Source organism: Triturus cristatus, chromosome 6 (assembly GCF_964204655.1).
Source record: "Triturus cristatus chromosome 6, aTriCri1.1, whole genome shotgun sequence".
Classification (NCBI taxonomy): domain Eukaryota; kingdom Metazoa; phylum Chordata; class Amphibia; order Caudata; family Salamandridae; genus Triturus; species Triturus cristatus.
In genome coordinates this window covers 1,941,509,986-1,941,532,481 of record NC_140589.1, presented here as the reverse complement: position 1 = coordinate 1,941,532,481, position 22,496 = coordinate 1,941,509,986, and positions in this window count along the sequence as shown.

Here is a 22,496-nt window from a genome sequence, read left to right as displayed (position 1 = left end):
TTGGGAACAATGACGACGCAAACTCCGCCACCCTGATTTCCAACATCGCCAACCTCGGCCTCAGACAACTCGTCACCGCACCCATCCATGCCGCCGACCACACGCTGGACCCCGTCTTCTCCACAGGCACCCACGTCACCTTCGACCACACCACTGAACTCCACTGGACCAACCACCGCTGCATCCACTTCACCTTCAAGAAACCAACCTCGCACCACCACACCCAACAGCTGCCTTGCCGCTGCTGAAGCAAAGTCACCGAAGACCAGCTGATCGCCACCCTCACCCAGAACCCACCTCAGACAGTGGATCGACGACTGCGCCAACACCCTCGCCCCACTCAAGAAACCCTCCAACAGCCATGCCAGCAAGAGAGCCACCTGGTTCACCGACGAGCTCCAGACCTCCAAACGCACATGCCGGAAACTGGAAAAGATATGGCTCCACGAACGCACACTGGACAACCACGCAGCCCACAAGGATGCCATCCGCAGACATCACCACCTCATCAGATTAGCCAAGAGATCCTCCTTGAAAGACCGCCTGGACAACAACGCACACAACAGCAAAGAGCTCTTCAGCATTGTAAAGGAACTCTCCAACCCCAGCGCCAACGACATCCCACCCTCACAAGAACTGTGCGACTCACTCGCCACCTTCTTCCACCGCAAGATCGCTGACATCCATGACAGCTTCAACACCACGACCGCCCCGACTACACCCGACTCCACCTCCCCTGCGAACACCACCAGCGCCAACCGCCTGACCTCCTGGTCCAACGTCAATGACGACGAGACACGCAAGGTCATGAACTCCATCCACTCAGGATCTCTGTCAGACCCATGCCCACACCACATATTCAACAAAGCAGACGCAGCCATCGCACCCCAACTACGGAAGGTCATCAACATCTCCTTCGAAACAGCGACATTCCCGGAAAGCTGGAAGCATGCCAAAATCAACGCCCTCCTAAAGAAGCCCAAGGCGGACCCCAAGGACCTCAAGAACTTCCGGCCCATCTCCCTGCTCCCGTTCCCGGCGAAGGTCATCGAGAAAATCATCAACATGCAATTAGCCCACCACCTGGAAGACAACAACATGTTGGACCCGTCCCAATCCGAAACCACAGAACCGAGACAGCCCTCATTGCTGCCACAGACGACATCAGGTGCCAACTAGACAACGGCGAAACATCAGCCCTCATCCTCCTAGACCTGTCAGCCGCCTTCGACACGGTCTGCCATCGCACTCTAAAGACACGCCTCTTAGAAGCCGGAATCCAAGAGAACGCCGTTGACTGGACCACGTCCTTCCTCTCCGGCAGAACCCAGAGCGTCCGCCTCCCACCCTTCCGATCCGAAGTCACCGACATCATCTGCTGTGTCCCCCAGGACTCATCCCTCAGCCCGACGCTATTCAACGTCTACATGGCCCCCCTCGCACAAGTGGCCCGCCATCATGACCTCAACATCCTCTCCTTCGCCGACGACACCCAGCTCATCCTCTCCCTCATCAAGGACCCACACACGGCCAAAACCAACCTCCACGAGGGATTGAAGGCCGTTGCCGACTGGATGAGGAACAGACGCCTTAAGTTGAACTCGGACAAGATGGAGGTCCTCATCCTCGGACCCACCCCCTCAGCCTGGGACGACTCTTGGTGGCTGATCACAATGGGAACATCACCAACACCCACCGACCATGCACGCAACCTATGATTCATCCTCGACTCCTCCCTCTCCATGTCTAAGCAGGTCAACGCCGTTTCCTCCTCCTGCTACAACACCCTCCGCATGCTCCGCAGGATCTACAAGTGGATCCCGACCGAAACAAGAAGAGCGGTGACACAGGCCCTCGTCAGCAGCAGACTGGACTATGGCAACGCACTCTACTCAGGAATCCCAGCCAAATACCTACGATGACTACAACGCATCCGAAACGCCTCAGCCCGACTAATCGTCAATGTCCCCGGCGCAGCCACATCACGTCCCACCTGAGAGACCTCCACTGGCTCCCCGTCAACAAGAGGATCACCTTCAAGCTCCACACCCACGCACACAAAGCACTCCACGATGCCGGACCAGCCTACCTGAACACCAGTCTCAGCTTCTACACCCCCACCTGCCAGCTCTGCTCCGCCAGCCTCGCCCTCGCTGCTGTCCCCCGCATCCAACGAACAACCTCCGGTGGCAGATCCTTCTCCTATCTCGCCACCAAAACGTGGAACACCCTCCCTACCCACCTACGGCAGTTCCAAGACCTACTCGCATTCAGAAGACTCCTCAAGACCTGGCTCTTCGAGCAGTAGCGGCACCCCCCTCTCAGAGCATTGAGACCCCCACGGGTAAGTAGCACGCTTTACAAGTACTCTGATTGATTGATTGATATGGCTACTGGCCCTGTTACTTGGGGGCTTTCACTTTTGGCTATATATGTTTCGGTGCACTATTTTTTTTTTCTCCAGTTGCCGCATGTCGGTGTTCTTTGCTTCCAAAAGGCGGCCTCCCCACTTCACATAGGGAGTCCTACATAGACAATATGTTTATACAAATGTTGCGCCCTCCCCACTTCACGGCTGGCCACAGCACTTTCATCACAGTGGATCAGATCCACAAAAGCGATGTGCATGTGCGGTACAAGCAGCAGCTCTCCCATGGCCTGGGAAGGTGAAGGAAGTCACCCGCTTAGGGTCACTCACTACCACCTCTCGGCGTTCCCAATACCAAATGAAGAGTCGGTCAGAAAGTAGAGAATACAAACCAAGATATGTTTATTCTGGTACACTCAAGCAGAGCCCGTTATGCCCAGTCGCTTCGGAGTGATGCAGAGGAACTGGCATCAGCAAGCATACAGATCCATTATGTACAATTCAGAACACCTGAAGGCACGCCCACAATGGAATTTTCCAGGCAGATCCAGCTGAAACAAAGGGGTACAGAAGTATAAGTTTCGATTCTAAGGCCGGGCTCATGCTATCTCTATCTGAAGGTCATTCTGTCTGTGCCCGCCGCTAGACTGGTGGGAGAAGGCCTCTATCTAGTGGGAAAGGTATTCGTCTATAAGAACAGTGTATTCATTAGCAAGCAAGGCCCAACCTTGGAGAAGGAAATGCGTCCCAAGAGCTGTTTTTCGACAGACAGAGATTAGTTTCGACCATAGTGCAAAATGGAGGCCAAATATAAATTGGTCCCACGAATGCTAACTTTACATAGAACAGTCTGCAAGCAATGAGAATAAAACATTTTCATTTCAACAGACCCTCCTTTTAGCAGTAGCTAACTATTTTATGTTGCTATCAGAGGGAATATAACATTTCAGGAACAAGTGCATTTCTATTGGGAGCTATCCATACATTCAATATCAGAAATGGAGCCTGCAAGGGATGAAGTATCCTCAAAAATACCTCTGTCAATCTCCATTAAAGCATCAATGTCAGTTTGCAACATAATCGCAGCATTGGTATCAGGAATCGAAATTTTCTGTTTGGGGGAGAGGGCATTAGCACAATAGGAGCAACAAACTGGGAGACAGTGCATGCAGAGGCAAGATGTGAGAATGATACCAGCAATCACAGCTAAAAAGGTGAGAATCTTCCAACCCCAGGATGTTTATGCGTTCTAAAACCACCCCGACATTGTCCAATCACCTGTCTCTTGGTGTATTTCAGCTGACAGTCTATGTAGCTTTTGTATGGCCGAATAAACATTGGGAGCGTTATCAGGTATGTAAATACAACAGCTACTGCCTATGATGTGACACTCCTCTCCCTGGTCTGCAAGGATGACTTCTACCACCATCCTGTTCTGAAAAATGAATAATCTCATAGCCAGGAGCTTAGCAGTGACATTGTTCAGGATCCCAGCTGTTAGACATGGTGCCCCAAAAGGAGAGGAGGCTCATAAGAGCATTCCCAAAATGCTGTGCAGTGGTGCCTGTCTGATCTATATCCTTTGTGTCAATAACCCTTTGGACTCGGGTCAAGAATGTGCTTCTTCGCTACACCCGATGAGTTCTGTGATAACTAGACTGGGCAACATATACAGGGGAAAAAGGAAAGAAAGATAACATGTGCCTGACCACCCTCTCGGGAGCCAGACATGAGCTTGTGACCCACAGACAAAATAGACATTATGGGGTGGGATCAGGGGCGGACTACTAGTCGTATTCCGTTTGTAGGTGAAATTACACTTACTCTCCCCCACCTTTATTCCACCAGTTCCCTGGACACAAAACTTAGCTGTCGTATTAACCACTGACACAGGTATTGGCTTGTCTTTGGTAATATTTTGGACCTGGAAACCTTGAAAGTACTCAAACATTAAAACATTGGAAATCAGCCATCTCCATCCGAAACACTCCTCATTCCTTATTTTAAGGTACGTGTTCCTACATGACGTTGGAGATAATGTCCCTAAAGTCCTTGCTCCCGCTGGTCCTATAGGGGTAAACCAGCTGTAAAAGAGTAAGTATTCATGCACAGTGAAAGACTCAGCGCTGGTCAGACTTAAAGAAGGAAGTTGTGATTGGTAGTACACCAGCCAAAACAATTCAAACCAACGCTCGCAACTACTCATGTATGTCAGTGGCATAGACAACAAGTTGTCACTCTTATGAGTGACTGAAGGGAGGAACCAACAAACTCAGCAATTTGTTGTATTAGACACATTATGAGCATGATGCAACATTTGTATAAACACATTGTCTGTGTAAGACTCCCTATGTGCTTCTTTGTGTGGGGCTAGAGTAACAAAAACATGCTCGGGGGGGAACAGGTGTCATATTCGCCAAGGAATGTACAGGATATTTCTCCTCCAGAAACCAGGATATCCCAACTACTGCTGCTGCTGCAATGAGAACAATCAGTGTACAAATAATTTTACTCTTCCTGGACCAACCCCTTGCCAAACACGGTGGTGCAAATGGCTGTTCCTCCCCATTGACTGGGTGACCAAAGGGATGCATAATGAAGCAAGGTGGGAATGCAATAGTAAGGATAAGTGTTCCCAGAGTCAGTCAGAGCCTCACTAGCACAGGCTCCTATTGTTCATCGATAAGTTGGCATTCTTGAGCATGGAGCTTGCTCTGTCCTAAGCTCGTGCTGGTACCATGTCGATCAGGATAAAGTACCCCAGAGGGATACCCTTTTGGTGTATACTGCCCAATGTTCGGAACAGTGCACAAGTCTCATCACTCTAAACTAATCCCATTTGTAATATTGCAAAGTACACCTGACTTACACAGTCCATCCCTGTCTAATCTGACTTCTCTTTTTGTGCACCGTTCCTCAACCAAGGACACAAATTGTACCTGGCAGCCCCAGGCACAGGTGGGTCAGTGAATAGGGGCTCCTGAGCAGCTCGTATTTCCGGTGGAACTGCTGCATTCAGCACTTTGTCATTCTCTGCATCTGTTTGGGTCCAAGTGAACTTGGCATCTCTAAAGGGGACGAACTGAGGCACCTTCTCGAATTCAGAATCCCCAATCCCGTCCCTCACCCATTGGTCATAGGGCAAGGGCAGAGGTACCTTATGGCAATGCGAGGCATGTATTCATTTCTTTCAGCCGGAAACCTTGACAGCGGTGCAGGTGGATAGGAGGTCCAGCTCAGTTCCCTTTCAACGAGGCTCCAAGCTTTCCTTCTGCTTAAAGTTTTTAGTCAAAACATAATCTCCAGGCTGGATATCGTGTCCAGGCCCCTCTGGCATAGCTGGTAGGGACTCGCGGACCTGTTGATGAATAAAACGCAAACTTTCAGTTAACTGAGCAAGGTAGTCAATCAATAAAGGGTACTCAATATCAGAAAACCAATGAGGACACGGGACGCCCCAAACATTTGCCTGGCGTCCAAACACGACCTCGTACGTTGACAATCTTGTCCTAGAATGTGCTGTTGTTCTTGTTGACAAAAGAGCTACTGGTAAAGCATCTGGCCACTGTCACCCTGTCGTCTCCTGAATCTTAGCAAATTTTAACTTGAGAGTACCATTGTACTTCTCAACCAGTCCTGCTGACTGGGGGTGATTGGCAGCCTGAAATTTCTGTTTGATACTCAACCCTTCTCATATTAACTGAATTACCTCAGCATTAAAATGACTTCCGTTGTCACTCCAAATCAAATGGGGCAAGCCAAAATGAGGAAAGAACTCCTTCAGGAGTACCGTTTGCAGTCGTAATGGCTGTATTGTCTTTAGTGGGATGTGCCTCAACCCATTTACTGAATGCACAGACAACCACAAACACGTACTTTAAGTTATTACACCTGTCTAACTCTATGTAGTCCATCTGAAGGACCTCAAAGGGGAAAGTTGGTGAGGCAAAATTACTGGGTGGTGTGCATCATGCACACCATAAAGTATTTCACTAAATGTGCCGCTGTCTTTGGAATATTGTCATTCTGCCATACAGGGTCTAACAATTTGCAGATACCCTTACAGCTAATATGGACTGGACCATGGGCCATCGTAACCACAAGGAGAACATATGCAACTGGCAACATCCATCTCTGTTTCTCTGATTTATTAGTCCATCATCCCTCTTCATCCAAATGTGCTGTACTTTCTTGCCATATTGCTAATTCTTCTATCGTAGCCTCACTTTGTATCTCTTTCACATTCTCAAGTGTGTCCTCAAACATGGTGACTTCAGGCACCCACCTAGTAGGACCTGCTACAAACATTCTGTTCATGTTAGTCCGTGCTGTTTCCTTAGCTGTCTGGTCAGCAAAAGCATTTGCTCCACCTACATCATCATTAATTTTCCTGTGGGCGCTACACTTCACTATTGCTATCTTCTTAGGGAGTGTCTGTGCATACAAAAGCCTCAATATAAAGTGACCATGTTGAATCTTGGTGCCATGGGAAGTAAGGAACCCTTTCTCAGCCCAAAGTCGCCCAAAATTGTATGCGACTCTAAAGGCATACTGGCTGTCAGTATAAATATTGACAACCAGCCCCTTGCTCAATTCACAACTTTGAATAAGGGTGGCTAGCTCAGCTGCTTGGGCTGATTGATAAGGGACTTGTGATGTCTCTACGACCGTGTGCAATGTGGTGATAGCGTAAGCAGCGGTAGTGGTGCCATCTGGTAATTTAAAACAAGAGCCATCAACATATAGTTCCCCTTGGGGGTCAGATAAGGGAACATCAGTCAAGTCTACTCCTCCTTTCATCTCTTCTTCCGTCCAGAAGATACAATCATGTTTCTCTGTTTCATCATTTTTTGAAGGGAGGGACAGTGTAGTGGCTGGGCTCAGAATGGAACATCTTTTAATCGTGATATGTTTGGCAAGGAAAGTTAATTCATAACCTGTCAGACGTGCACAGGTGAGGTGCTGTGTCTTAGTCTTATTCAAAAGAGTATCCACAGCATGAGGTACCATGACTGTGAGATCAGTATCAAGCACAAGTCCAGCCGATTGTCTTATCGAGACTGCCACAACCATGACCGCTCTTAGACAGCTCGAGAGGGCTCTTGCTATAGGGTCAAGGACAGCAGAGAAGTAAGCACACGGCCGTTGCTTATCCCCAAGCCTTTGTGTTAAAACAGAAAGCGCACAACCAGCCGTCTCATGGACGTACAACACAAAGGATTTAGCATGGTTTGGGGTGCCAAGCACAGGAGCGGAACAAAGCGCAACCGTTAATTGTTCAAAAGACTGCTGACATTCAGGCGTCCAAGGCAGGGGATCATGCACATCTTTAGTGATCAGTGCAAGCATGGGTTCGTTAATAAGGAATAGTTAGGGATCCACTGCCGACAGTAGGAAGTGATACTTATGAAAGCGCGTACATCTTTCTGAGTCTGTGGGATGGGCATTTTAAGAATGGTACTGATGCGCTCTGAGGTCAATCTCCTACCCTCCTTCGACAGTAGGTGACCTACTTAGGTGACCTTCTGTCAACAATACTGAATTTGGAAAGGGACACTTTATGTCGGTGCTGTGCCAAGTGCAATAACAATTTAACTGTACTATCCCTGCAACCGTGTTCTGTGTCGGAGGCAATGAGGTGGTCGTCAAAGTACTGAACCAATACATTACCTTCAGGAAGGGAAAGGGAATCCAATTGGCTTTTTAGAGCTTGACTATAGATACTCGGACTCTCAGTATAGCCCTTAGGGACCTCGACAGAATCTAAAACTTCTGGCAGCTAGTGTGAAAACAAAAAAATACCTACTATCTGGATGAGTCGAAACGCTGAAGAAGGCGTTTTTTCAGTTAATGAGAGAAAATAATTTAGCAGTGGTGGAATCATTGTCAAAAGAGTAGTAATGTCAGGGACCACAGGAAACTGGGGAACTATTATTTTATTAACTTTGTGCAAATCAATCATAAAACGATAAACATCTATATGATCATTAGAGGAACCCGGAGGTGCCCTTTTAAGAATGGAAAGAATAGGACTATTACAAATATTAGCAGTAGTCTCTTCAACAACTCCTTTCTTAACCATGTCCTGTACAATTTGCAATCAAGCTTGCTCTCCTGACTGTGGTATTTTATACTGGGGAATACAAGGCAGAATAGCATTGTCTTTAACTTGGATCGAAACCCGTGATATCTGCAATAGTCCTATATCCGTGCTGCCTGTAGCCCACAAAGTGGGCTGCACATCTTTAAATTCAATAGGAAGGGGCGCATCTTTGGATAGGCACTGTTTAGCGCGTACCACATCCAGACCCATTGTCATGTAGACACCCGCCGGGGAACAATAAATTGTGGCATGCAATTTCTTTAACAAGTCCAAACCCATCACATTTTCAACGCAATTAGAAGTCAACAAGAATGGCGACTCCACAGTGAAAGGACCTATAGTCAAAGTAAGAGGTCTTGAAATGGGGCTTACAACCGGTACACCAGAGAAGCCTACCAAAACATTATTATGGCCAGACAGCGCTGCCCCAGGGATCAAAGAACTAGAACTGTTTGTTGCACCTGTATCCACCAAAAATTCCTTAGCCGAGCTATGCAAATCTGCGGTAATGTATGGTCCGCGCTGGTCTACAGGTATTGGAACTGGTCCCTCACACTGTCCTGGGCTGTCCTAGCTGTAAGGCATTCTTGTCAACTCATCTGTATCATAATCCTCGTGGTAATATTGTTCACCTCGAGGGTCATTGAAATAATTATTATCGGGAACGACCCTGCAAGTCTGCCTCGTGCTGAGACATATCAACTCCACCAGCTACACGGCCCGGCTCACGGGAATCTCGTCCCCTGGGGACAGCTACCTTTTGCAATAAGACGGGACAATCGCTACGCCAGTGTCCCTCCTCTTTACAGTACGTGCATTGATTTGGTCCCAGAGTCGTAGTGCCCGACTGCATACTAGTGCGTGGAAGCTGTTGTGCCGAACCACCATATCCTCCACCTTTCCCCTAGAAGCCTGCTGTAACAACACATTCGTCTTCAAATCCTTGTGCCTCTTTTCCACCTTCTCCTATCCTCATTTACCTGTGCTCATAATACTGAGACATATTCAAAATAACAGAAGGAGTAGAAGTGGATCAGGTTCTTTCAGAAGCCTTCAATCGAGTCGCAATTTCGGGAAGTAAATTAGAGACAAACCTATTCACAAACAACCTTATACCTCCCTCAATAGACAAATCCTGCCCACTATATTCCAAAAATGTACCCTCGAAGCGAGTGAAAAAATCAGACACATTCTCATCCTTCTTCTGTCGACAAGCCGACAACTTATCCCAATCAACTTTTTTGGGTGGTATGAGAGAAGGCATGTGGGTAATAGAACATATGATGTTACTTAGCATACCGTTACTCCGCAGGTATTTACTTCAAAGTTTTTACTTCGTAAATACCATTACTACGCATGGTTTTAGTGTGCATGCTTTTACTTCGCAAATATATACAAATACATTAAAAATGCTTTTACTTCGCAGTTAATTACTACGCATACCATTACAACGCGTTATTGGCACTTTAAAACAAAAAATTTATCATAATAGTAACCTTTCCCCTGGCACGCACCCTGAACCCTAAAAATACCCCCTACACCCCAAACCCTATCTCACCATGACTCCTAAAAATATCCTAGCACCCCAAAACCTAAATGCACCCTGAACCCCAAAAATACCCCAGCACCCCAAAACCGTAAACACACCCTGAACCCTAAAAATACCCCCCGCAACCCAAAACCCTATCCCACCCTGACCCCGCAACAAGAAGACCAAAAAACAGTTCAACATCAGCAAGTGTCATTACCGTTGAGGTAGCAGCTTCAGTCAATTCTTTATAATAGGCAGTAGGATTTTTCCTAGAATCAGGCAACTGACTTTTAAGAGCTAAAACCTCACTCCTCTTCCACGGAGTATAAACCCACTGTTCTTGGAAACGAGCCGCCACACCTGGTCTAATAACATCACCAGCTTGATTTCTTAACTCTGGAATCTCCGGATGATACATAGGATGAAACTCTCGCACCGGAAACTGAGATATCGAAGTAGGGCTCTTCTCAAGTAACCTACCCCGGTAAGCAATCAATGTCGTAATACTGCTAAAAACGTGGTCAGGCTCCATATTACTAACATACACACGATCTTTAATATCATATCAAATCTGTGGTGCCGCATCTTTGAAACACTGCTCCTAAAGACTAATCACGCTACATAATTGCTGTGTGGTGGGGGGAGTGCTATCTGCGTATTTTGCACATCTTGCACTGATTTTTTTAAAACTTTTATATCGAGGAAACCTTAAAAATTGTGATTGTACTTTTCTGATCAATAGCTGTATTTTGCACATCTTGCACTGATTTTTTTTAAAAACAACTTTTTATCAAGGAAACTTTTAAAAATTGTGATTGTACTTTTCTGATCATTAGCTGCTCTGCCTCGTCTGCTATTCGAGCTCGCCTAACTTTGACGTCACGTTACTTCCCTTGATTAATACGACCTCGCGGAGCCCGCCGGTTCGAGCGGTACCGCTAGCATTGAGGTCAGCAGTCTAGTTGTTCTCTGCCCTGCCCTATTTGAGAAGCACGCTGGCGCGAACGTGCAGCGGACGCGTGCAGCGGGCGTGCCGCTGGCGCGCTGAAGGCGCGCCTAAGGCAAGCCCGTCTGCGCCCGTCCGCGCATCGACCTCGCACAGTGCCAGCCATGCTGCTCAAAATATTGAAGTGGATGAAGGCGTCAAGAGACTGAGTTCCTCCAGCAAGATATTAAGACTGATTGGTAAGTCAGTAAACAATAAGACCCATATGCCCCACTGGGAGAGCACAGCTGGTATCAAGGTCGACTTCATTAAGAAAGAGACTTTACTAGGAGAGCTGCTTAATGTGAGCTCCCTGCCAAAGCATCAGGTGGAGATCCAATTGTTGCTTGAATTTCACCAACTAGATGTTTTGTTTATGACAGAAACTTGGACCCATACTGGTCTGGAGGTAGAATTAGGACTAGCTTGCCCTCCAGGCTATAAAATTCTACATAAGCCCCGAAGTAAAGGAAGAGGAGGTGGAGTAGGAATTATTTTTAGAGAGGCCCTAGATTTTGTCCAGGTTGAGATCGATGATGTAGAGGGCCTTGAACTTTTTGGTTTTTCTCTTAAAGACCCGAAGGGCTGCGTACTGACAGGCATTGTTTGCTACAGACCGCCAGGAACAGTGAACTCACTCCACCTGCATGGTCTCATAGATATTATCTGCAACATGGCCATCTCCCATTCCAACCTGTTTATACTGGGTGATTTCAACCTATGGTGTAACGGTACACTGGACTCTGGTTATCTTAATCTTATTCAGGCCTGTGAGAGCCTGGAATTGTACCAAGGAGTCAGTAAGGCCACTCATATAGGTGGAAACATACTAGATCTAATTTTCTCCAAGGAACAGGCCCTGGGAGTGGTAGAGATCATCCCGGTTGGATGGTCCGATCACCATCTGGCAAAGTTTGAGATACTTGACCTTGGAAGAACACAGCCCGCCACTAGAGATGCTAGGATGTTTAGGAGCAGAGATTGGAAGGGACTCCTTAAGAAAAAGACTAGCTCCCTTCCCGTTTTCTCCTTTAAAGACAACTTTGTTAACAGTAGAACTGTGGAAGACAACTACTGGCCTTCTGTGATCTGATCGAAAGTCAATTGGCTATAATTGCTCCGGAATTTTTTTTTAAAAAGTTCGGTAGACCGTCTGCCAGATGGTACAATGATCATCTTAAATCTTTGAAACTGGGCTGTCGGTGGGCTGAGAGGAAATGGAGAAGAACCTACTCGGACGAGAGTAAGTCCGCTTGGAAGGTTTTAGTAAGGGAATATAAGAGGGAAATTGATCTGGCCAAATCGGAATATTTTGCCAATATCATCCTAAACTCTAAAAACAACTCTCGTACAATTTTTAAAATAGTGAAGGATATGACTGTCCCGAAGTGTATACAATCTAAAATTCTGCCTACCCAAGCCTTGTGTGACAGTTTAGCTGCATTTTTTATGGAAAAAATAAGTACCATAATTGATGGGCTAAGGAGAACTGATCCACCTAGTTGCGAAGACTCCATGGACAATGTCACTGCGATACTGGAGCCAAGTAGGGCTAAAGGAACGAAGACAGGCTTAGGGCCTACTCTGGACCACTTTGAGCCATTCTCGAAGGACACTTTTGAGAGAATCGCAGGTAGCGTATCTTCAGGCTCCCCGCTAGACCCCCTTCCTAATAGAATTTGGAAGAAGTTGGGCTCTGAGCTTTTTCCTCTCCTACTACAGATTTGTAATAGCTCCTTGACCTCTGGGTCAGTGCCAGCATGCTGGAAAAAAGCAGTGGTTACTCCACTTCTGAAAAAATCAACTCTGGATCCGACTTGTGCGGCTAATTACAGACCCATCTCTCTTCTTCCCTACCCAATAAAAATCATTGAGCGACTGGTCAGCAAAAGCTTGTCTCAGTTCCTGGAATCCAATTCTTGCCTGGATGATGTCCAATTTGGCTTCCGGCCTGGTCATGGTACTGAGTCGGCACTTGTCACCGTATTGGATGATTTTCGTCTGCGGACAGACAGGGGGCAATCGGGTATTCTTATTTTACTTGACCTGTCTGCTGCTTTCGATACGGTCAATCATGACATTTTGCTGTCCAGGCTGGAAGAAGTTGGGGTGTGTGGTACTGCTCTCGAATGGTTTCGCTCGTATCTCTCTGACAGGTGTCAGGCGGTTTCTCTTCCACCGTATCAATCCAAGTTCTCCGATGTTCTCCACGGCGTTCCACAGGGGTCGGCCATAAGTCCCATTCTTTTTAATGTCTATATGCGACCCCTGATTGAAATCATAAAGTCGCATGGTGTGAGACTTGTGAAGGTGAACAACCTTTACAACGCAACTTTTACAACGCACTACACTTACAACGCATTTTTTACAATGCAACATCCACTACAACGCATTCCATTACATCGCATGACACTACAACGCATGTTTAAAAACTACCTTTACAACGCATTCCATTACATCGCATACTACCTTTACAACGCATACCATTACAACGCAATCCAACACTTACCCTACTGTTGCACCCTCTGGAGTTAGAATAGTAATTTTTACCCCTATACTATGCGTTGTAATGGTATGCGTTGTAAAGGTAGTATGCGTTGTAATGGAATGCGTTGTAAAGGTAGTTTTTAAACATGCGTTGTAGTGTCATGCTATGTAATGGAATGCGTTGTAGTGGATGTTGCGTTGTAAAAAATGCGTTGTAAGTGCATGCGTTGTAAAAGTGTGCGTTGTAACGACATACATCCCTTGTGAATTATGCCGATGACACACAAATCTTTTTTTCCTTAGAGGGAAATCGGTCGATTCCATTGACAGCCTTTCATGACTGTATGCGAGACACGGCCCACTGGCTAAGAATAAATTCTCTTCAGTTTAATTCAGCTAAGACTGAGGTCTTATATTGCACTACCGGGAGGGTTCCTCCTCCTTTTCCTGGAAATCTTTGGCCTTCTCCATCTACATGTACTTTGGTGCCGGCAAAAGCGGTACGTAACTTGGGTGTCATGTTTGACGCCACGCTAACTTTGGAGACGCATGTTACTAAGGTGGTAGGAACCTGTTTCTCTCTGATTAAAGCCCTGAAGAAAATGTTCCCACTATTGCCAGTAGCAGCAAGAGCGCTGGTCATTGGTGGTATTATTCTCAGTAGATTAGACTACTGTAACGCTCTATTGCTGGAAGCCCCTAAATTCTTGATTGAGCGCCTTCAAAGAGTACAAACCATGGCAGCTAAACTAGCTCTGATGAAACCACGGCGCTCATCGGGCTCGCTGGCACTTGCTGAGCTTCATTGGTTGCCACTTAAGCAAAGGGTCCAATTTAAGTCCCTATGCTTGGTTTTTAAGGCCTTGCATGGTTTAGGCCCCTTACCCCTTCAAGAAACCTTTACGTGGTATACACCTAAAAGGTGTCTTCGTTCTGCCACTGCTCATTTGGTGAAAGTACCAAAGATTCGGAAAGTTAAGTCAGGAGGTAGAGCCTTTAGCTTCGCTGCAGCTAAGCTCTGGAACTGCCTCCCTCTGGAACTCAGACAATCACAAGATCTTCTGCAATTCAGAAGAAAGCTTAAAACCTGGCTATTCCCTAGAATTTATTAGCTTCTTTCGCTGTTCCATCTGCTCTACTCCTGTTTTCTCCTCCTACTCACCCGTTATTGCATTATGTATTGCAGCGCCGAGATACCCGTGGGGTGACTGTCGCGCTTTATAAATGCCGCATACAATACAATACAATACAGTAGCGGACATATGCTTAAGGGTCATGCTGTTGTACAAAGGGCTCCTAATCTTTCATCACACTCCATACATATTTCACACTGTAAATGGGATTTCGGGCCCACTACACAGCCTGATTAGCTACTATCTGTTTTTCGGCATCCTCTACTCCAGACCGTACATACGGACCCATACACACTTTAAACTTTGTCCAATCTTCATCTCCAAACCTGCGCACAGGGGTCGCATCGCCCAAGGAGACCGGAGGATGGAAACCTAGAGAAGGAGAGGCAACAGAATTGACAGGTAAGATCGACGTTGAGTGTTGTGTCACAGGAGAAAAGGCTGGCGAGAAGGATGGTGAGACGATTGGCGAGAGAGGAGTACTTGCAGTCAGAGTAGCTACGGAAGGCAAAGGAGCAAAAGGAAGATAGAGAAGAGAAGGAGTCGACGCTACAACCGTCGACAAAGCAGCAGCAGATACAGGAATAGAGACAATGGAAGCAATAGTAACAGGCGGCTGTGAGGGCAATGGAACAGTGGGGTATATTCTTTGCGGGGCATATGGGGGTGGGGGTCTAGTATCTAATAACTCCCCCATGAAAGTATCATTTTCTTCTTGGGCCACATAAGATTTAACAATATGCAAATGAAACCTCCTATCCTCACGTTCAATCCCTGTCTCTTGGTTCTCTCTATCAAGTGCTACAGCCTTCTGATTCAATGTTTGCATTCTCCCCTTTCGCGCCTCCTTTTCCATCTTTAATCATTTTTGTTTAGCCTCCTTCTGCCACATCCGAAGATAATCAAACATTGACTGCCTACTTCGTCTCGCAAACAATTTTTCCTGTAAGAACTCAATTTTCTGTTCATCAAAAGTACCCGTCAACGGCCATTGCAAATCAGCATTGTCCCTTGTATATTTGTGCCATAGTGTCCTAAACATAATAGGGCCAAGGTCATGTTTCACATACATATCAATATTAGGGGTGCCTTCTGGAGGCACCGGCTGACTTTCTTCCTATTGAGCATCTGCAGAACAACAGCGGCAACAAGAAACCAAGAGTCGGCTAAACCCAGGCATTTTAAAAAAGAAGCCAAATTCACTATTCTAGGCCAAGAAAAACATTTGCAAATATTGTTATCCAAAAGACAGTCCTTAGACCTACCAAATGCAAACCAAAATGGTACCATATCCACAAAGAACCAAAACAAACTCACCTGGCATACGCAGATCAAACAAATGTATTCTCCACTGCTGACTCTTCGGACCAAACAGTCAGATCCAAGGGTTTCGCCATTCAGGACTCCAGTCGGGATGACCACTGGACGAGGCACCGTCTGGCGGGACAGAAGGGGCCGCTGCGATGACAAAAACTCTCTCATTCAGGGATCCCTGATCCGTCCATCCAACCCGACCATAGCCTTGTCCTCCCCAGAAGGGGGATGGGTAACTCACCGGAAGGAGCCCCTGTCCGGGCGCCAACTGAAGGAAGTGACCCACTTAGGGTCATCCGGGTCACTCACGACCACCTCTCGGCCTTCCCAATATCAAATGAAGTGTTACTGGAGAGGTGTGGTGCAGTGGCCAGGGCAGCTGACTTTGAAGCACAGGGCTCACGGTTCAAGCTCTGGCGACAGCTCAGTCCAGCACCATGTGACTCTGGGCAATAGCTCACTTAATTTCCACGACGGCGCCCTGAGACCTGTAGGGGTGAGTAGTTTGCGCTTTACAAATACCGGATTTATTTATTTATTTAAGAGTCGGTCAGACAGTAGAGAATACAAACCAAGATATGTTTATTCAGAGCAAGACCACTGACTCATTGTCAGTGAAATTTCTCTCCCCCCTCGCATCTCCACCATCAAGTGAGGCCTTCCCCCAAGCCCCTGCTCTCTCGAGTGCTGGTTTTCGAGGCCCCCCTCCACCCGCCTTATTCCTGGTGGTCCAGTGGACCTCTGTCTCCTTTTTCTCACTGCGCTCTTTCTCTCCGTTTTCACTCTTTTTTCACGGATTTCAATCTCCCCCCTTCTACTCTCCTTCTGTGTCTTAACTCTATTTTGACTAGATTTTTACTGATTTCAATCTCCCCCTTTCACTCCCCCTCTGTGTCTTTCCTCCATTTCACTTTGTTTCTTACTGATTTCAATCTCCCCCTTTCACTCCCCCTCTGTGTCTTTCCTCCATTTTCACTCGTTTTTCACTGATTTAATCTCCTCCTCTCACTCTCCTCCTGTGTCTTTTCCCCACTTTTCTTGCACCTTTCACTGCCTCATTTCCACTCTTTCTTCTTTTTTTGCCTTTTTCTGGCCGTTTTTCCCTGCTGCCCCCGTGGCCCCTCCCCCCCCCCCAGCACGACCAACACGACCGGCCCAATCCAGATCCCTTCCCCGCTCCCGCCTCCCAGCTGTCCAGCCCTCCCCGACCCCTACTTAATGGCTGCAACAGACGACGTCCGCACCCTACTGGACAAAGATGAAACAGCAGCCCTCATCCTCCTCGACCTCTCTGCGGCATTCGACACAGTCTCTCAACGCACCCTAATACGCAGACTCCAAGACCCTCAACTGGATCCACTCCTTCCTCTCCGGCAGAAGGCAACGGGTCAGACTCCCTCTTTTCCTCTCGGACCCTACACTTACCAACTGTGAAGTCCTCCAGGGGTCCTCCCTCAGCCCTACACTCTGCACGTCTACATGGCTCCGCTCGCCCCCATCGTCAGAACCTACGGACTCAACATTGTGTCATACGCAGACGACACCCAACTCATCCTCTCCCTATCCAACGAACCCAATACCACAAGACACAATTTTCGAGAAGGCATGGAAGTCGTCACCAAATGGATGAAAAACTGCTGCCTACAACTAAACACCAACAAAACACAATCATGGGCCCAAACCCCAACACCTGGAATGACACCTGGTGACCGACCGCCCTCGGAAGCCTGCCCACCCCCACGCACGCAACCTGGCAATCATCCTGGACTCAAAATGGACTGCCAGATCAACTCCGTCTCGTCCTCCTGCTTCCACACTCTGCCTCCTACGTAAGACCTTCAAATGGATCCCCCTTGAACACAGAAAGACCGTGACTCACGCCCTGGTCACCAGCAGACTCGACTACGGCAACGGACACTACATTGAATAAACAAAGACCTCACCCGCAAGCTACAGAACATCCAGAACGCTGCCGCAAGACAGGTCCTCGACCTGCCAAGACACTGCCACATCTCCCAGCACCTGTGCACCGAAACTGGAGTCACCTTCAAGATGCTCACCCACGCCCACAAGGCCCTCCACGACACCGGACCAGCATACCTGAACAGCCGACTCAAATTCCATGCACCCCAGAGGACCCTATGATCAGCCCAGCTCTCCTACGCCGTGGTTCCCCGCGCCAGAAAGACCAGATCAGGAGGTCGCTCATTCTCCTTCCTCGTGGCCAGAGCCTGGAACGACCTTCCGCTGCACCTCAGACAGACAACATCGCTCCCCATCTTCGCAAGAAACCTCAAAACCTGGGTCTTTGACAGACCCCCCCTCTTGATGGACTGGAGCATGCTAATCCCCCCCCCCCCCAGCACCTTGAGACCCTCACGGGTGAGTAGTCGTGCTTAACAAATGACTGACTGACTGATTGATTGATTGATTGATTGATTGATTGATTGATTCAGATACACTCAAGCAGAGCCCGATCTGCCCAGTCGCTTATGAGTGCTGTAGAGGGACTGGCATCAGCAAGCACTGAGATCCATTATGTACACTTCAGAACACCTGAAGGCACGCCCACAATGGAATTTTCCAGGCAGATGCAGCTGAAACAAAGGGGTACAGAAGGATAAGTTTCGATTCTAAGGCCGGGCACACACTATCTCTATCTGAAGGTCATTCAGTCCATGCCTGCCGCTAGACTGGTGGGAGAAGGCCCCTTTCTAGAGGGAAAGGTATGCGCCTTTAAGAACTGTGTATTCAATTGCAAGCAAGGTACAATCTTGGAGAAAGAAATACGTCCCAAGAGCTGCTTCTTGGACAGGCAGAGATCATAGTGCAAAACGGCGGCCCAACATAAAATGGTCCAGCGAATGCTAACTTTACATAGAAGAGTGCGCAAACAATGAGAATAAAACATTTTCATTTCAACAAAGGGCATTTCACCGCTGTGTGTGCAGAAGTTTCAGAGGCTGCTATAGTGACTAGTACGTCATAGTATTCAGTCCATCTGAGAATATGCAACGTCGCTCTCTGGGCAATAGCTCTATCCCGTCACCCTACACGGACGGCGCGCAAAGCAGGCACCATGTTAATTAAAGAAATCTGCGGACATCATTGTTCCCACTCCCTTCCCCATCTATGCCCTTTGTGCGCCTTGTGTTTTTAGATCTCGCATAGCGTTGCAGCGCAACGTGCTGCTCGCTTTGCGAGGCATGCAGTATACAGTATAGTGGGGGGAAGCTCTGCCCACTTTCCGTCCATGTTTTGCATTGGCTTAAATCTGAAATGCTTCATTCTGATTTGTTTTCAGCTTGTTTGTCCCTCCTCCTGACGACCATGTCGTCATTTTTCTCCTTCCATGGCTATCAGCCCCTTTACTTTACAAACTCTTTTGTTCCTCTGCCCCCCTTCCCTCCCACAGTCCGTAACTTCTCTGCCCACCACCACCACCCACACTCCCGATCATGCCTTCTTGGACGCACGCACTTTTGTTTATAATGCAATAGGTCTTGCGTAATACGAATCCTATTGCATTTTTCAATGCTTGTTTTCTCCTGGGATTGGCTGGCTGAGTCTCGCACTTTAATTTGCCTGACCTGTCCAGACGGCTATGTTATGCATGTGTCATCCAGCAGCCGCTATACAGACGCTCCTGCACACGAAGAGGAAGGTGTTTACCAGGACCCAGGCAGCCGCCCAGCAGAGCAGGAGGAGAAGCGCGCTGCGCCCGAACCCCCAGAGCTGCAACCTCTTCAGCAGCACCGGGGTTCACACAGTAACACGGGGGAGGTACAGACGACCCATCCCGGTCTAGGGGGTGACTGTCCCGGGCAGGAAGGGGGACATGGCGTATGTTCAGACTTGCGATGCCCTGCCTGGGTTTAGACACATGAACCGCTTCGCGCTCACCCAGTGTGTGGACAATGAAAGTGTGTGTGTGTGTGTGTGTGTGCGTGCGTGTATGTGTGTGTGTGCGTGCGTGTGTGTGTGTGCTGATTGCACTGGTGCACATGCTCTGTACAGTGCATGGCATGGTTGGCTAGCAGAGAGGAGCTTTTCAGCACCGTGCACAGATCCGAAGGGACGGGCACAGCCACAGGCGCTCCAGCCCTGACCGGCCTGGGAAGCAGCGCATGCCTCCTGCATCAGGGTCATGGTGCTCGAGGTGCCAGGAACTGTGGGGGTCGTGGAGCGTGAGGTGAGGTTGTGTGAGGTGCTCAGTGTGGCCGGCGTTCACAGGGCTGAGTTGCTAACTGTGGCAGGGGTTCACAAGACTGAGGTGCGGGGTCAGTGAGCCTGAGGTGATGTTGCGTGAGGTGCTCATTGTGGCCAGGGTTTACAGGGTGTAAGTTGCTCAGTGTGGCCGGGGTTTACAGGGTGTAAATTGCACAGTGTGGCCGGGGTTTACAGCTCAGTGTGGCCGGGGTTTACAGGGTGTAAATTGCACAGTGTGGCCGGGGTTTACAGCTCAGTGTGGCCGGGGTTTACAGCTCAGTGTGGCCGGGGTTTACAGGGTGTAAATTGCTCATTGTGGCCGGGGTTTACAGGGTGTAAGTTGCTCATTGTGGACGGGGTTTACAGGGTGTAAATTGCTCATTGTGGACGGGGTTTACAGGGTGTAAATTGCTCATTGTGGACGGGGTTTACAGGGTGTAAATTGCTCAGTGTGGCCGGGGTTTACAGGGTGTAAATTGCTCATTGTGGCCGGGGTTTACAGGGTGTAAATTGCTCAGTGTGGCCAGGCTTTACAGGGTGTAAATTGCTCAGTGTGGCCGGGGTTTACAGGGTGTAATTTGCTCATTGTGGCCGGGGTTTACAGGGCGTAATTTGCTCAGTGTGGCCAGGGTTTACAGGGCGTAATTTGCTCAGTGTGGCCGGTGTTTACAGGGTGTAATTTGCTCATTGTGGCCAGGGTTTACAGGGTGTAAATTGCTCAGTGTGGCCAGGGTTTACAGGGTGTAATTTACTCATTGTGGCCGGGGTTTACAGGGTGTAAATTGCTCAGTGTGGCCAGGGTTTACAGGGTGTAATTTACTCATTGTGGCCGGGGTTTACAGGGTGTAAATTGCTCAGTGTGGCCGGTGTTTACAGGGTGTAAATTGCTCAGTGTGGCCAGGGTTTACAGGGTGTAATTTACTCATTGTGGCCGGGGTTTACAGGGTGTAAATTGCTCAGTGTGGCCGGTGTTTACAGGGTGTAAATTGCACAGTGTGGCCGGGGTTTACAGCTCAGTGTGGCCGGGGTTTACAGCTCAGTGTGGCCGGGGTTTACAGGGTGTAAATTGCTCATTGTGGCCGGGGTTTACAGGGTGTAAGTTGCTCATTGTGGACGGGGTTTACAGGGTGTAAATTGCTCATTGTGGACGGGATTACAGGGTGTAAATTGCTCATTGTGGACGGGGTTTACAGGGTGTAAATTGCTCAGTGTGGCCGGGGTTTACAGGGTATAAATTGCTCATTGTGGCCGGGGTTTACAGGGTGTAAATTGCTCAGTGTGGCCAGGCTTTACAGGGTGTAAATTGCTCAGTGTGGCCGGGGTTTACAGGGTGTAATTTGCTCATTGTGGCCGGGGTTTACAGGGCGTAATTTGCTCAGTGTGGCCAGGGTTTACAGGGCGTAATTTGCTCAGTGTGGCCGGTGTTTACAGGGTGTAATTTGCTCATTGTGGCCAGGGTTTACAGGGTGTAAATTGCTCAGTGTGGCCAGGGTTTACAGGGTGTAATTTACTCATTGTGGCCGGGGTTTACAGGGTGTAAATTGCTCAGTGTGGCCAGGGTTTACAGGGTGTAATTTACTCATTGTGGCCGGGGTTTACAGGGTGTAAATTGCTCAGTGTGGCCGGTGTTTACAGGGTGTAAATTGCTCAGTGTGGCCAGGGTTTACAGGGTGTAATTTACTCATTGTGGCCGGGGTTTACAGGGTGTAAATTGCTCAGTGTGGCCGGTGTTTACAGGGTGTAAATTGCTCAGTGTGGCCAGGGTTTACAGGGTGTAATTTACTCATTGTGGCCGGGGTTTACAGGGTGTAAATTGCTCAGTGTGGCCGGTGTTTACAGGGTGTAAATTGCTCAGTGTGGCCGGTGTTTACAGGGTGTAAATTGCTCAGTGTGGCCAGGGTTTACAGGGTGTAATTTACTCATTGTGGCCGGGGTTTACAGGGTGTAAATTGCTCAGTGTGGCCGGTGTTTACAGGGTGTAAATTGCTCAGTGTGGCCGGTGTTTACAGGGTGTAAATTGCTCAGTGTGGCCAGGGTTTACAGGGTGTAATTTACTCATTGTGGCCGGGGTTTACAGGGTGTAAATTGCTCAGTGTGGCCGGTGTTTACAGGGTGTAAATTGCTCAGTGTGGCCAGGGTTTACAGGGTGTAATTTACTCATTGTGGCCGGTGTTTACAGGGTGTAAATTGCTCAGTGTGGCCGGTGTTTACAGGGTGTAAATTGCTCAGTGTGGCCGGGGTTTACAGCTCAGTGTGGCCGGGGTTTACAGGGTGTAAATTGCACAGTGTGGCCGGGGTTTACAGCTCAGTGTGGCCGGGGTTTACAGCTCAGTGTGGCCGGGGTTTACAGGGTGTAAATTGCTCAT